This window comes from Lonchura striata, chromosome 5, assembly GCF_050655825.1.
Source record: "Lonchura striata isolate lonStrDom1 chromosome 5, ASM5065582v1, whole genome shotgun sequence".
NCBI classification, from domain to species: Eukaryota; Metazoa; Chordata; class Aves; order Passeriformes; family Estrildidae; genus Lonchura; species Lonchura striata.
Window position 1 is genome coordinate 70,005,001 of NC_140707.1, and position 17,378 is coordinate 70,022,378.

The following is a 17,378-nucleotide window of genomic DNA, read 5'->3' on the forward strand; positions in this document are numbered from 1 at the left end:
ACAGCTTCTGTGTGGAAGTGGAACATCATTTAAAGCTATTGGGTGGTGGTTTTTTTTTTTTTTGCACTGTGCCAGATGCATAAAATATATGGTTTTTAATCTATAGCTCAAGTAGTCAACTGCTTGAAAAAAATGTCACTGACAGTTGTGGGGTTTATGCAAGTGCCAGCATTAAACAGCATTATTTAAATTTGCTTCTAAATACTTGTCTGATAAGTAGGGATATGTATGATTTATTCATCTCACAATTTACTGAAGCATGTTAGCTGGGTTTGTTTTTTTTTTTCCCTAATTCATACCCTACTGTCAGTCTGTTTTTTATATATGTTAGTTTAAAAAGATTTGCCCAATGTAAATAAAAACAATTACAGAATCACAGAGCAGGATTACTTGTGAAGGGGAGGGAAAAGCAAAATAACCATGGCTTGCATTCTCAGTGGCTATTCTATTTGACTTCATCATTAAGGAAAGTATTCAGAGCATCTAAAGGGTGAAGAGTGGAGGAGTGTGTTTTCTTTTCGATATGATAGCTGCATTCAAGTTATTCTTCCCCCTACAATAGATTTTACCTAGCTTTATCTTCATAGGAAGCTGCTTTCAGCTGAAAAGCAGGAGTGAATAGGAGTGTCATGACATAGGATTAACAGTAGAACCGGGTAGTAAATCAAATGTTGGAGATGGAGGAATGCGGGACGCGACGCGCGCGGCGGCGGCGCCCACGGAGCGGCTGATGCGTGATCTGCCCAGCTCCCCCAGACCTGGGCTGGCACTCAGCTCCCAAAATCACACGGCCCCTTTCGACCAGGCAATCTCTGCCATGGATCTAATCCCAAGGTAAAACTTTCAGCGGGCCTTGCGGAGGGCTAATTGCGGATGGAACTCGCCTAAGCCTTAGGAAAAGAAAAGCGCGAAGAATTTGCGTGGTTTTCCAATCAGGGGTCAGCAATCTGGCTTAAAGAGAGATCCAGCAAGTGCCAAAACTAGATAAAATTAAGATTTTAACACAAAAACAGTGCTCAAATTAAGATTTCAAGTCTGGTATGTTCTATTATTTGACTGAAGCTCAATAGCCTTACAATAAGCAGGAGCAAGTGACCTCTTGCTCTGATCAGCAGCATCTAAAGCAAATATTGCCATGAGATTCTTCAGCACCATGGCCCTGACTATCACAGGAACTCACCAACAGCAAGATAAATGCACTTGATCTTGCAATAGGACTCAAATGCATCTGTAATTCTGTACTTGCAGTTTAAATTCACAGCAGAGACCAACTTGCAACACTTTTAACAGGCACTAATCTCTCTGGTTTCAGTTTGAGACCAAGAGGCATTTCATACCACCAGCACTGGATTTATATTGTGTGCTTAGAAAACAGAAATGGATTTCCAGGAGGTTTAATTTATCAATATCTGGTCTTCCTGAGAAAAATTAGTTTGCATAGGAAAAGGGGTTAAAAGAAGGTTTAAGTGATGTCTCTAATATTTCCTGAAAACTTTGTATGAAAATATTCTATGGCACAAAAGCCCATTAAATATGCAAACTTTAATATACATTCCTCAGTAACAAATGTACAGTTAGATAACACATAAAGAATTATGAATGACTAATTATATTTTGCATATTTACAGCAAAGACAATTAGCAAATAGCTTTTATATGCAAAATAAATGAAAAAGTAATTAAGATGCACTAACTAGAGCAGCAATATCAAGTCTGTTGTCTTGTGATTCATTCCTAACAAACATAATAATTATGCATTCATTGTCATATAATTAAAACAGCTCTGTCCTTTAGAAAACTGGTTATTTACTGTATAATAACCTGAAGAGTGGCAGAAGTTCCTCATAATGGTGAGAAGGATAATTAAATATTTCTTCCTGGTGTCTGCTCACTCAGTTGAGGTTATTATCTTAAACTTGTGCTAGAAAACATTTCCTCTGCAGCTCCAAAAGCTCTCCTGCTCCCTGATGGGAAGTTATGCCTTTGCCATGCCCTGCTCCCAAGCCAGCTGTCAAAAACTCCCAGATGGACACAGCATTACAGCCCATTCCAGGCTGGGAAAGCTCAGGGGTGTGAGCTGGGGAGGGTGGGAACACTCTGGGTGGAGCCTGGCTGTGCTGTGACCTTGGCTGAACTTTTGTGTCATTGCCAAGGTCAGACATGGCATATCATCTTGTCATATCTCATATTATCTCGTATTATCTCATATTATATTATATCATCTCGTCTCAAACATATAGAATGGTCTGGATTGGGCATGCACACGTGGGCAGAACTCCATCCTCGTTGAACCAGGGATTTATTCATCCCACGCCTCAGCTGTAACACCACCACAACTCCACTCTGCCTCTTCCCATTCCCCTCATTTCCCAGCTCTTCCTACACTTCAATAAAACATAATAAACCATCCAGTCTCAACTGGAACCCTTAATCACTCCCGAGCAGAACGGTAATATCCAGCTCCGTAAGCCGTCTCTGTAATACCAATATCATCAAGCTCTTCTTTTTTTGTCTTAAAATTCCCTTTTCCCGTAAACCTCAGCCCGCAGGACCCGCCGAGCTGCAGTGGAGGAAAAACAATGTAATTGCTTGGCTGGCCTGGATCAGTAATCGGATTTCCAGGGACTCAATAGGTAAGGGGCAGGGCAGAAGGAGCAGGTTCACCTACGCAAGCTGGCACGGAAGGACTTAGCTCCTGGTGCTGCTGGTCAGGCTCCATCCTCCTCTCCAAACCCCTGGCTCCTGTGCCAGCCACTCACCTTCCCAAAAAAGGGAAGGGATAACGCATTCCTTTTAGTGTTTATCTGTAAAGCTGGTATTTCCTCTTAATTTTTGAGCAAAAGTAAAGAAGTTCTGCTGGCAGAGGGAGAATCCCAGGGATGGAAGGGTCTCTACAAGGAGATGTGGCAGGAGCACAGAAGTTCCCATAGGAGGACTCAGGACCAGCTCTGCATGGTCCATGCAGAGGGATCCAGGGTGGTTTCATTGCCTTTGGTGACCTCACATCCCTGGCTGGGAGTGTTTGGGGTATCCTGATATTCTGGTATTTAGGGATGGGTCAGCTAAACCTTGCTGCAGGGCACACAGGAGAAAATAAATAAAAGGACCACAGCTCCCAGGCACACTGGAAAGAGCCCAGTGCCTGTCCCACAGTGCCCGCCGGAAGGCAGGGGATTTTTGCACAGATTTCTTAATACTCCGAGAAAAAAAAAAAAAAAGAAAAAAAAAAAAAAGAGTATTTTTGGGCTTTGCTACACAATTCATTTACTCAGATTTTCTCATCTGCTCATTCTCCTGTTAGGAATTGAGTAGGACTCCACCTGACCTACATGGAGAGATTCCCTGTGCTACACCCTACAGGGGGAAGAATTTATTCCAAGAGAATTATGCACCCTATGATGCTCAAGTCCCAAAGACTCCCCACTCCATCCTATTTCTAGGTCAACACTTCATGTTTAGAACAGGAAAAGGGGACGAGCCATATTTCCTATAAAATCCTACAGAGATTTCAGTGCCTTTAGGACACACTTACACTCCCCAAGGCTAACCTGTTGCTTAGGTGGATTTCTCAACAGCTCTGTCTTTCACCATTATCCCCTCTGAAATAACTTTAAGGATGATTTATATTTTTGCTGAGCAACGAGGGCTTGCTCACTTCTTGCATAGCCAATACCCAGACCGCTGCTTGAGTCAGGTAAGGATGGAGGGGAAATATGGGTAAGTTTAGGCAAATCAGCATGATTCCTGGGAGATCCTGACCCATTTCCCCAGTCCTGCAAACCACTTCCACCATGGAGGAATGGGGAGCCCTAGCCACCCTATGGGGTGCATTAGCCATGTTATGGGGTGTGTTAGCCACCCTACAGGGACTGTGAGCTCCGCAGAGCCTGCAGGGTGTCAGGATGGAGCAGCTCCTTGCCCAGCCCTGCTCAGAGCTGTCAGGATGACAGACTTAACCTCCCTCTGTCCCTGTTTACCCAAAGTAAGAAGATTGTAAGGCTTAGTTAATGTTTGTAAGTGTCTCAGGGTTCTTATACGATAGGCACCATGTACATGCAAGTGTATTATAATACATGTCATAGGAAGAATTAATAAAGCATTAATTTAAAGGTAGCAGACACTGATGCATGATAGCCTTTCTAACTGCTTCTTTGCGGGCACCCAGAAAATGGCATTTAAATTAAAATCAGGTTAAAGAAAAATAATGCACTCAATCACTGCCAGGTACTGAGTCAGTAAATATCAATTATATAAAATGAGTCACCAATAAGAACTTTGATAAAATCGGGTGTCAGGGAAAGGACACCCCGAGAGACAGATGTGACACATATTCATTTCAGAAGATATTCTCTTTCAGGAAACAGGGCTTTTAATTTGAGCACCTCCATTTTCTTTGTGGCCTTTCAAAATATGGGGAACTCCAGAAGAAGCAGGATGCTCCTTTTGCCCAAAAACTTTGGTGGAAGACAATGTGAAGCCCTAGGAAGGAACCAGGGGATCCTCTAGGACCTTATCTGAAATCAGGCTGAGAATCCAAAGCCCTTTAAGCATTCCCTTGTGTTTGAAGTACTGGGAGAAAGTAAAGCACAGGCAGAGCTGGGAGGGTGATCACAGACCTGGTACATGAGGGGTGGCACTGAAGCAATGCTGGCTCTGGGAATAAGGATGGAAAAGGACCTGCCTGTAGCCCAGAGGGTTTGAAGAACTCAGGAACCTCCCTGGTGCTTACAGAAACACAAGCTTACAAAGGCCAGCTCCCTATTTCAGCTTTTTCTTTAATCTTAAATCAAAATCTGGTGCTTTTGTGGTTTTGGTGGTTTTTTTTTTTTTTTTAATTTACTTTTCCAAGGTGCTTCACTCCCTACATTCCTCTTCCTGCCACAAAAGTCACCCCCAGGCTTGTCCCCCTGGGCACAACCTCAGTGCTGGGCCAGCAGCCAGGCTTTACCTCCAGTACAGGTATATTCCCTGCTTATGGGGAGGGATAAGGAGCCTTTGGTAAAAGAATAAAATCAGCTCTTTCTCTCTCTCCCTCTGCATAAAATAAAGAGAGAAAATAAAATTCCAGCAGCTACAAGCTGGCAACATTACACTGTCATAATCCAGAAATGAACATTGATTCTGAAGAAGTCGCTTCTTCAAACTTTAACGCAACAATTAAGTATTCCATTGTCATGGCTCAATTAAATGGTATGGCCTGAGAAAATTGGGGATTGTAAAGTGAGGATGGAATGTGCTTTGATCCTCTTTCCAGGGTTATTGTTTCATTAATAAATGAACATGTCATTTGTCTCACCAGAGGGAGCTCCTGCCCTCCAGGCTTTTTCCCTTTTTTGTTCAGGTTTTATAAAGATGAATTTCCAGTGCTCTGAAATACCATGGATTAGTAGTTAAGCCTGACAGCACTTCGGGGAGTAGTGGGCTTAAAGTGCCTCACACAGGTCTCCAAAGCACTTGTTTACTAATAGAGGAAATCAGCGACCGTCTGCAGCTGCTGATATCGCATTACCATTTGGAAAGACAGTAGCTGAGATAACAAATCACACAGTTTTAATAATTACTCCTGCATTCCAGTTTTTTGTTTCCTGCGTAACTGCAAAGGCTGGATTTCTTCCAAATAAACAGATAAAAACAGTATGGAACTTTTATCTTTTAATGATAATGACAACACATCATGTTTCACTAAAAGTTTCCTGCTGAATTTTTTTCTGATTTCTAGAGTTTCAATAAAATGTAATTATACTTTATAATTCCACTCTTTTAATCTTCACTTCAAAAACTATTCACAGTTAGCAAGTTTGCTAGGCACGGAGAGGGGGTGAGGAGCAGGAGCTGACTTCCCCCACATCGGGCTGTTCATAAATTCTGTCTGGGGGTAAACCTGTCATTGAAACGGCACAAACTGAGCTGCTTTGCATTCAAATTAATACCTAGTTTAATTTGAATATAAAATAGCTCCATTTATGTGGTTATTAAGTAAAAGTAACAAAACCGTTTGGCGATGAATGGATGTTTAAGATAGGAGACACTTGCAACCTATTTCTTTTCGGTACTTGGGGGTTTATTTCTCCTTTTCTTAATCCCTGGGATACTTTTGGAATTGGGATGTTTTCCTGTCAATAGATAAGGCTTTGAAACAAAGCAGTATCAATGCAATCTGGATGGTTAATATATATTCTGGGAGTCAAAGACTTCCAATTAACCCAGTACTGAATTAGATTTCATGAGTTTTGTTGAAACAAATCTTCCCACCTTGTCCTTCGCTACACTCAGGAAAAAAAGCCAGTGGTGTCGGTCACAATTTTTTTGCTAAATAATTTCATAGATTTATTTAGGAGAGCAGAGAAGAGGAGGAAGAGAGGAACGCCACAATTAGACCGTCCTCTTCCAACTCAAAAATATTCAGACTGAAAGGTAAGGTAAACTTTTCTCACAGCTTTTAGTTTGCTTACCATCAGCCCATGTTCCACTGGGTGATTAAAGAAAGCTTTTTTAAAGCATTACTTCAGAATGATCTTAATTGGTGCAAGGTTGAGCCCTTTCTAGGAGGGGAGGGAAAAGGTTGAATAGCCTTTTCAAGTCACATGAAAGTTTCTAGGATGAATGTACGATAATTAGATTAATAAGTAGCTTAATTTATCACAGCTAAGGATTTCAACAGCCACACATTAGAGCAAGAAAAAAAAGATTAGTGTGATTCCAGTTTGTAAAAAATTGTACTGAAACTTGATTAACCTTAAATACAAAGTGCCTTTCTTTTTTGTGTGTAAATTCTGTAGTTATGGGGGGGGGGAGGGGGGGGGGAAGCACCAAAATAATCAGAAAAATCTTGTTCCATTCCTTTATGTGCACTAGCTAATGAGAGATAGCAGGGTTGTGCAAAACAACTTTTCCTGGTTATTCTTCCTAGGATACAGATTTAGAGGAAGTCTGTGATCCCTGCCACTGCTACGGACCCCGAAGATCTGTGTAAGGTGTGAGATAACATTTGCAGGGGTTAAAAACATCTCCAGCATGAGCCACTTTCATTTTAAAAGAAAAGGAAGAAGCGAGAAAATGGGTGAAATATTTATTTAGATATAGCTGAAAGTTGGATTTACTGTAGTGATGGTAATGCAGAAGGGCTGAGCAGGACCCTGGGTGCCAGGCAGAGGTGTGGGAAACAACTGGAGGCAAGGAAAACGAGGAGGGTGCAATTAGAGCTGGCAATTAGCAGGGCAATATTTGCTCACACAGCCTGAAATCAAACGTGGCAAAGGCAAGAGCAGGGTGCAAAAACCCCTGACCCAGGGATGGCAGATTTGTGTAAAATCCTGCCAGATCTTCCAGCTTTTCTCCCCGCCACCATTGCTGCTTCTTTGCAGGACAATCTCTTAATAGAGAGTGAAATCTGCTGGGCTTTTTGATGTTGCCATCCACCGCCGAGGTTGCTTTCGGTGGTGTCATTATTTATCAGCGCCAACGCCAGCTTTCATTAATCCAACTCCTCAAGGCCCGTAGCGCGGCCGACAAAAATTCCCAGTGCTTTTTTTGTGAGTTTTGGCTGGCAGCGGGGCCAGCAGGGCCCACGGAAGGTTCTGGAGGGTGGTGGTGTGGTCCCTGTCAGCGTTGTCATTTGGAGGAGGTTTCACCCAAAGCCGGCAGCGGTGAGACGAGGGGCGCCGGGTTTGCGACTCCCCGTCCCGAATCCCTCTTTGAAAGGGGGATGAGAAGGGGGAAGGTTGGCTGGAAGGTTCATGGGAAAGGACAAATGAGGCTGCTCAGAGCTTATCAAAAATTTTAAAAATGAAAAAATGAAATAAAATGAAAAAATAAAAAAAAAAGTGCAGTGAAGTGAGAGGGGAAAGGGTTTCTTTAATTTTATCGCGCACTTAAGAGATGAGTGAGAGCGCTAATGAAAAGGAGGGTAATTATAGCCCAGATAGTGCCTCTTGCTCAGGCTGGAACGTGGGGAAGGTTAACTCTGGCAAAGGGAGATCATACAAATCAAAGTGGCTGAGGGCACTCATGCATCGGCCTGTTTGATAAGATTGATAACTGTAACCAGTAGCTTAGGAGAATCGATTTCCACTGCCGGGGATCTCTCCGGATGCTCTCATCTTTTATTCTGTTTACATGAAAGTGAAGCTTTAAAGATGTTTTATCATCTAATGGCGAATATGACACACAGTTACAAACGGAATCTTTTTTTAATCTCGGAATGGGAAATTTAAGCGGGGCAGTGATTTGCTTTAATTATGTATATTGAACAAATTTGAAGAGATGAGAAGAAACTTGTTTTTCAGCCCACTGAACCCAAGTGCTTGCCTGTAATCTAAAATGGATATCTAATTATTGTTTAACATTATTTATTTAGGAGGAGTTACGACCTCTAATTTGCCTTTAAATGATTAATTTAGTGTTTAAATAAAGCTCCTTTTATTTAATAATGTTTTCTTTAACCAATCTTCACTAATGTCAATAAACTCTTTGTTTAACCTTCTTAAAGGAAACATTTCCTCAGCTCTGAGACAATTATGAATTACCAAAACCCATATAGAAAAATGAGCTAAGTAATTATCTAATATTATTGCAGTGTGCTTAAGAAGGGAATATTCCACACCAATAAATAAGACAAGAGAGATGAACAAGCTTTTCTAAATACTGAGCATTTTAAGCAGTCTGGCTCTTTTTGAGGTGATAAGGCAGCACGGAAATACCCCCAAAATACTCACATGTTGGCTAAATAAATTCTGTCACTTCCAGTCTCATCCTAAAGAGGTTCTTGGTTCACATCCCAGGCACAAACAAAGCAGCAAAAATATCCTCACTCCACATGGTCAGAGGCAATGCCGACACCCTCTTGCTGTCCCAGCCCTCAGCAGGACACCCTCACCTGTGCCCAGGGTGACTTTGCATCACCAGGGTGCCCCCCTGGTGTCCAGGACCAGAGGGAATGGGTCAGACATGGGGCAAGGCACCACCAGTCACATCCCAGAAACTCCTCTCTGGACATTTGTCTCTTTTATAGAGCAGGCTCTCACATTTATGTCACTGTAGATATATTGGCCACTGATACTTGAAAGCAAAGTGCCTTTTGGGGGTCGCAGAATCATGGAATAAATTGAATTGGAAGGAATTTTTAAAGGTCATCTGCTCCAGCTGCCCTGCAATGAGCAGGGTCAGGTGTGACTGCTGTGTATTAACTGTGAGACACCCTTGCTACATAATAAATTCTAGTTTTGGTAATGCAGGTGTTTTCCTGGGCTTGCTTAGGTCCTGTGTACTTTGCTCTGGAGCATGCTGGAGCTTGGAAGATCACAGGAAAAAACAGGCAGCACAAACAAATTGAAATTGATGTCCTAGAGGCCAGAAAGTGGAAGGATGCAAGTGGTGGAGGAGAAAGAGGAGAGGCAGAAACAGAAAAGCCAGGATTGGAAAAAAGTGCTGAGAAAGAGTAAGGAGAGACTCATTGCCCCAAGCAGCTGTGGCTGCCCCTGGATCCCTGAAGTGTCCAAGGCTGGACAGGGCTTGGAGCAACCTGGGATAGCAAAAAGTGTCCCTGCCCATGACAGGGGATGGAATGAGATGAGCTTTAAGGTCCCTGCCAACACAAACCATTCTGCAATTCTGTGAATTAGAAACTACAAATTGCCCAAGGCTTGAGGTAACACTGGTCACCATCTGTAGCTCCCGTGGTGGAGGTCTGAGCAGAGCTGTGCTCGTTTCCAACGTGGGAAACGTGCTGCCTGCATTGTGGGCAGAGCTGAAAGGGCTCTCGCTTCCAAAGCTCTTCTCTGGCACTGCAAAAGCAGCAGCAGAGCATGGCAGGTTCTCTGCTGTTATTCCTTCCAGGTCCTGTTGGGGATCCCAGGAAGAAAAGGAGGAGAAAATGTCCAGATTGGAATGAAGAGGGCTGAGCAATAATGAAGGGCAGCATGAAAACCACAGCAACGCAGATGTAAAAGGAAAAAGGAAAAGAGGGGAAATGGATGTGTAAAAAACAATGATAGGAGCACTTGGCAGTAAGGAAGAAGGAGATTGGGAAGGGAGTCTGGTGATGAAAAGGTTGTACCTAAAGGGAGACATGAACATGGAGGGGGAATTAGGAACATGATTAACTCTGCATTAATTATTTCAGGGCTTTTTTGCAAAATGTGGTGGGTCAGTTTGAGAAGTCAGGAACCCATCCCCAGTGGCAGATCATGGCTTGGAGGATGGTGGGAACTGGGAGTCATTGTGGTGGGACTGCCACACCCAGCCAGGGCAGAGCTCCCTCCCTGCCAGAGCCCGAGGGGTCACCCAGGGGTGTCACCACACTCACTCCCAGCACCTGAAAATGCTCAACACATCCTTGCTCTGCTCATCTGCTCTCAGTTTCTCCTTTCCCTGGAACAACAGATTCCCCTTTGTGGGGATTCTTTTATTTTCTTTTTTATTTTTTTTTTCCCCCAACAATATGAACTAAGACCTCACCCAGGTTGTAGATGTCTAAAACAAGGGAAGTCTCTAATCCTTTTTATCAACAGTGTGACATTGAGATGGCCCATTTGCAACTGTCTTGGTAGGAGGAATATCCATGAGCAGCTGATTCCTTCTCTCCCACCTCTTCCCAACACTTGTTGTACTTCAATCCCTGAAAACTCAGAATATCTGAGGCCACACAACCACAGAGTCCAGCTGATGTTATCAACACAAGGGTCTCTTTTAACACTCACCCATAAGCTGATCTCTGGGCAAAGGATGATCTGGATCCACAGCATGAATCAGGATCATCTTGGAGACCCCCAAAATCTCTTCCAGAGCTGGGATGAGCTCTCACCACGACATCTCCTTGATGCTGGAACAGCACATATGGAGGAAGATGAATCCTGCCTTCATCTTTGCCCTTGGTTCTCCATGTAGGTTCTCCTCCCATGGAAGCAGCTGTGCCCACCAGTCCATATGTTCCAGGAGGGACAAAACTCCCACAGCCCCTTTGAGAAAGGTGAGGGAAAAGCTGGTGAGCAACTCTGAGCTTAAAAATCTTCATCCCACAGCCCCTGCTGAACTGCTGCCCCTGAGATGTGATAGGAAGCCAAGCACAATCCCAGCTGGGTCACAGGTAAATGGGGAGGTGTGTTTGCCCTCAGGCAGCTTGAGGTATCACCCCCTCCTGAACACAGCCTGTTTAAAGAGGGATCTCCTCTTAAATAGCCATTTCCCTGGGGCTGCTGATCCAGGAGTGGCCAGCTGCTCATTCCAGGTCAAAAAGGGCCCGGTTAAAAGGTCCTGCCCCACCTTGGGTGCAGCAGGGAAAAATCTCTCAGGACTTGCTTGGCAGTGCAACAACATCCAGACCTGACCCACAATACCCACTGGAGTTCTCCTAGGGTTAGAAGATGACATGGTTTGTCCCAACAGACACGGGAGGAATTTTCCAGAGAAACCCCCAAAAACCTCTGCTGTGATATGCAGAAGTCCTCGCTGTCAGCCTAGGTGCAATCCTCAAATAGGAACAGGACACATACATCTTTTTTATTATTGTTACTATTATTTTTAAAAACGTGGTATTGTGACTTTTCTGAACCCTAGACAGGCAAGAATAAAGTGAAGAGTTTCTTGCATCCACCACCTCTTTAGACAGGACTTGCACTGCATTCTGAGCTGCTAGAGAACCTTGCTAACCAAAAACAGGTAAAAATATACAAACCTAGCTAAAAATAAAAACTGCTGCTTAGCAAAGAATTTACTTTGCTTCTTCCCTTCCGATTGCCTCTAATCAGCCCTGCAAAATTCCCACTGCCTGCATCGGTGGGAATGTGTAATATTGTTTGATGAATGAATAAAATATCAGGAAGGAAGTGTCTTGTTTGCCTGTGTCTTCATTATCACCTTCCCCATCCCAGAGTTGGTGCATGGACTGTGTGGCTGGACCAGTCTGTTCTCCTTTACTGGTCATCCACTGTTTGATTTGTGCTCGCAGCTGGAAGCTCTGGACATAGGTTAAGATCGAAGGTGTTTGACTCTGTACAAACAGCAAATAAAAAGATAATCCCTCCAGAATAAGTTCTGAGTTTTGCCAGATTTTGCTTTTCCCCGAGCATCTTTATTTTAAATCTGAAGCAGGGGATAGGTCAGGTGATAAACCATCGTATTTCCCTCTTTGTCTTCTTTGTAATTATTCAAACTGACGCCATTATGCACTTTGCTCTGGGATTTAAAACTCAGATTGGGTTGGAAAATTTTTATAGTGAAATGCAGAATATGGAGCTGTTCTGGGAAATGGGGGGAAAAGTCAATTCAAAATAGAAAGTTTTTTTGAAAGACATGCAAAACCCCTTAAGACTTGTAACCACTCTCACTGGAAGAGCTGTGCAAGAATCCCTTCCTTCAATTCCCTGTTTAATCTCTTCTTTTCTAAGCGGGTAATCTCAGATTATTTGCCAGCATCTCATTTCTAACTCACAAGAAACTCCTGGAAGCCAGGAAAAATAAATACTCTCCATCAGCCTGTTTTTGTTTTGCTCTGATGTTTATTTTCATCTTAACATTAATTGCCCCATAATATCTGCTTGGTTTTATCAATTAGCCTTTGCAGTGGGAAAATATTTTAGCGCCTAATACAGCGTAATGATTTTTTTTCCCTATTTGCCAAGGGGGTTATTAATAAATGTCCCCACTGGGGCTACAACTCTGGTGCTCTGGTGTTTGCTTTAGGGGAAATGAGGGATTGGAGGAAAATCCTAACCAAACGGAGCTATAATTAGAGGGAAAGCAGCTGCAATTAGAAGTATATGTTCAACGACACCCATGGCACTCGGGGACAGACCTCCTCTCCACTCGGGCAGGGGTGGCAGCACAGACACTGATGCTGAAATAAAAGGGGAAAACTCTTGGTTTTCCTCTTTCTCCAGGTGTTGCATCAAAAATTTGTGCTGTCTTCTCAGCGTATTTCTCCAAGAAAGGGTAAAAAACCAGGAGTTATTTTTTTTTTTTTTAGCAGAGGAGTGCTGGCCTGGCAAAGCCAGCAGCAGACCCCTCCAAACTGGGATTTTACCTTGATCTCTCACTCCTCACTATTTATTTAGCCTGAACTGCTGCCACCAGCTCTGCTGGGCTCCCTGGGAAGCTGCCAGCCGAGCAGCCCCTTCAAGTGACACATTTCTGTGTCCATCAGACATCCACACCGTGTCCCATGGAGTGTCCCTGTGGCTGCAGGTACTCCAAGGCTGGATGGTGGATCCTGGCAGACCTCGTTCTCCTCCCTGCTGCTGCAACAGATTTGTTCAGGAAGGAAAAAACAGCCACCAGTCCTCTGACTTTTCTGCGTGCTACAAACCAGGAAACAGAGCAGCTTGTAGGCTGTCCCAGAAAAATTCAACTAGTTCCTGGAAAGCCAAACTGGAAGGAATTCTGCAGCCTGTTGGTAATTCTGGCTGGTTAAAATGTTAGAGCTTGATGTTATCAATCAGCCCAACAAGTTTAACAATAAGCAGCAAGGGCACACAGGGAATTAAAAAATGCAGCAGATGTGCAGAACTGCTTAATATGGCTTTTAGGTTAATTCATCTCATTGCAGAAATCTGTAATTCTCATGGTTTGGGATCTAAACAACAGCTACTGATGTAACCTTTTGTCTTTCACTGGGTTTTGTTGGTCAAAAAACCCCCCACAAACAAACAAACAAAAAACTCAACCAAATAATTACTATTATAGCACTATTAGCTTTGAGGATTTACAGCTTTGCTTCTTTCACAGCAGAGCTTGGAAGTAATAGAATTTACTCTGGGAAAACCTGACTGTGTCCTTGCAAGTCTCTGTAGGTCTTATATGGTAGCCTCAAATAACAGATTGTTCCAGCATGAACTCCTATTCTATTCTATTCTATTCTATTCTATTCTATTCTATTCTATTCTATTCTATTCTATTCTATTCTATTCTATTCTATTCTATTCACCTCCCATCCACCACATCTGCAGAAAACATAAAAGGCAGCAGTGAAACACAAGGGTGTGTCCCACTCTTGTCCTCCATCACCTATGTGTGACACAGCTCATCCTAGTCTGGATCCACAAGAAAGCAGATTTCCCTAAACACCCCGAAAAATGCAATGTTACTCCTGCAGATTCCTGAGCACCAGAAAAGTGAAGATGGGGCTTGTTGCCCTCCTGCAGAACAGCATCTCCTCCAGATCCTGGATCTCTGTGTCTTGATCAGATGAAGGGTTCTGATGGACCTGGGGACTACTGCTTTTGTAATGTGAATGAACAGACATTAAAGGTCACCAGGTGAGAAATTCAGGGATTATTTATATTGAAAAGCAATCTGAGACCTGTGTTCAATGGCCACTGCTGAACATCTTCCCTGGACTCACAGTTTGTAGGACAGTGTGGGAGAAGAAAGCATCCACACCATTGCTCTGGAGCAAGGAGCACTCTCCACACCAGGTACTTGTATTTTATACCTCATTTGTACTTCAGTAAGCACCCAGGAGCTGCATGGAAGAGTTGGGAGCTGAACCTGCACAGCTCAGCACCTTTTGCTGTAAACCAAATATTTCTGTCCCTTGAAAAGCAAAGACAATATTTCCATCAGCTTTGGGAGGGCTCAGCTGGCATCTGCTCTGATTCCTGACTAAACATTTCTTCAAAACCATAACCTTTCCAAACTGCCAACAAATCACCAATTCCAGAGACATCAGGCAACGCTTGGTTACTTTTATGTCCTTCTTATCCTTCGGGGGAGCAGGATGGGTGTAATTATATGTCTTTCCATAGAAACCCTGAATGGTTTGGGTTGAAAAGGACCATAAAGACCAACCCAGCTCCACTCCTTTCCATGGGCAGGGACACCTTCCACTGGACCAGGTTGCCTCAAGCCCTGTCCAACCTGGCCAGGAACATTTCCAGGGAATTTGCTTTTATGTGTACCTTTAATGATGCACACACACTGTTTTCTCACTATATCTGTGTATTACAGACCTTTCACACTCCAAGAAGTTGACAATGGATTTTAAAAGTTGTTTTAAAGGGATAAGCATTATTCTAGGAATGTGTGTGCACACACACAAATGTATTTAGTACCCTGTGGGTCCACACACTCTCAATAAACCCATGTGGTGCTCTGTATCTAACCATAGAGCTCAGCACTGGGCCCTTTCCCCACTGTGCTTGAGGGTCTAAAATGAACAACAGGCTTTTAAAGCTACATTTATTACCTTGCCACCACCAGGAACAGCCCAACCTCATGCAGCCTCTTTGACACAGACGTTAATTTTCACTTGCAGCTGTGGCAATTAGAAAGTGTACTTAATAGAGTGTCATGTTAATTGTTGCAGAGTTAACCAATTTCTCCATTTAATTGTCAATTGATTAACCTATTGAAATGGTAAGTGACTCAGTTTCCTTCCAGAACAAACAGCAGCCACATATTGTAGCTTCATCCAGCTGGAGGGGGTACTCTGTGATTTGCTCAGCCTCAATGTGCTGGTATTTTTCTACACCTCCCTGAGCTTTTAATTAGATGAGCCAATTTTACATGTATTTGTCTGCTGGAAAGGTTATCTGTGCTGGAGCTGACCTGCAGAGACAAGGTTGAGCCTAGCAGTCTTAATAGAAAAGGATTTCAGCTATGACTGCTGTACTTGATTGCATTGTAATGGTAATTAACTTGAGACTTTGCCTCCCTCAATGTTTTTTTGTAGCTTTAACTATGCAATGAGATGTTTCCTCTGTCATATATATGCACTTATTAAGCTCTCATTGGATTCTAATATGCATGCAAATAGTCAAGAGTTTCTTAAGGCTAATGCTACACTACGTAGATTGTAGTGCCATTAAGTCACTACAAAGATGTAGCCTGCAGCAAACTTATAAGGTTTTTTCTTTCCTTTTTCTGCCAGCGCATGTGAGGGTTTGATTTTCCATTTTTGCACCTTTTCCCCAACCTAAAGCAGGAAAAATTTCCTGTACATGCTTTAGCTCCTTTTCATCCCAATCGTTCTGTGTGCCAGAGCCCATCCTGGAGACTTCTCCCTTCCCGGCGAGCCTAAAAAAGTGCTTATGTTTTAAAAGGAAGACCATGATGTCCTTAATTCAGTTTTTTCAAGTTGGACTGTAATCCATGCCCATTCCCAGTCCTTTCTGGGGGCGGCTCATTTGAAAGCCCTCGGTATCTCCTGTGTTCCTGCATGTTCTTTTACAGTACGGCGCTGTCGTTTAATTACGAGACAATCCCCCACAACTGAGCAAGCATTTTCATCATTGATAATGTTGGTAGCAGGCAACTGAGACAAAATGATTACAAACCTATGTTGCACTCAATAGTCCTTTAGAGGATTTCTCTCTTAATAGTCCTGGCTCATTCATGTTTGGTTCAGTACATTTGTTCTTTAAAAAAGGCGTAGATTAGAAGAGTTTCAGGGTAGGTTAATAACTCAACTGAAAATGGCTGCTTGCATTGTCCAAGCCTGTTCCTGCAGTTGCCTGGTGCTTTCTTCAGTTCTTCCACACTGCAGCTTTGGCCCAGTTGGTAAACAGCTTAAGTCCAGACATCTTTTCATTCTGCGGCGCAGCGGATTGAAATAAAAATGCATATAAGTGGCGACTGACTGGCGCTGGCCTGACAATAGCCTGTAACATTATGCAAGGGTATTTACATAGGAATAAGGCCTTGGTAAAGAAGACAGGGGCAATTAATGACTAGGGCCACACATATAAGGAAAGTTTGTCCAATCTTTTCTTCAATAAAGATCTTTTGTAAAGTGCTATGGAAACTCATGGAGGCCCCCAAACAGATGAGGAGAAGGACTTTTGTGGTGGGGCTTTCTGGTTTCTTTTTTTAGCCTGGAGTTAAAAGGGCCAAATTTTGTAAAGGTTAAATGTAATTCTCCTGTGGTGTCAAATTTTCACTATTGTCATTCCTCTTTTCTCCCTTTTGTTTTTTGGGTTTTTTTTTTGTTTGTTTTTTTTTTTTTTCTTTTGTTGTTGTTTTTTTTTTTTCACAGGATTCAGGTTTGCATGGTTTTTTTCCCTAGGAGAACATGTGGAGTAAAGAAATAAAATGAATGGTGTGCCTCAGCCAGGCAGGTTGAGTATTGGAGGAGACCTGTCACAATGCTTGGCTCCTGCTAGAACAGGTTTGGAATTTAGGCTAATTTGTAAGCATTTAGGGCCTGACTCTGACCTCTCTCACATCCCAGCAGAACTGCTGGTGCTGCCAAAATGCTTCTGACCTTACGAATTTGTCTTTTTCCTTCATTTTATCCAGATGGATTTGGCCATGAGTGATTCTGACAAAGCAAAGAATCCCCATGCTCTGGCTCTGGATGCCAAAGGCAGAGGGCAGAGCACCATCCACAGCGGGTGATGCCGGGGACGTAGCCCAGGGCAGAATTTAACCCCATCCCACCAGATGGGA

General features: G+C 43.1%; 1 long non-coding RNA gene across 1 annotated transcript in view; it reads right to left on the bottom strand.

Moving 5' to 3' along the window:
• LOC146767434 (uncharacterized) overlaps nucleotides 1–17,378 on the bottom strand; it is a 90,385-nt gene that overhangs the window by 21,025 nt on the left and 51,982 nt on the right. The window contains exon 2 of the long non-coding RNA XR_014955849.1: nucleotides 10,697–10,954. This is a non-coding gene — a long non-coding RNA (uncharacterized LOC146767434). The remainder of the gene's footprint in view (nucleotides 1–10,696; nucleotides 10,955–17,378) is intronic.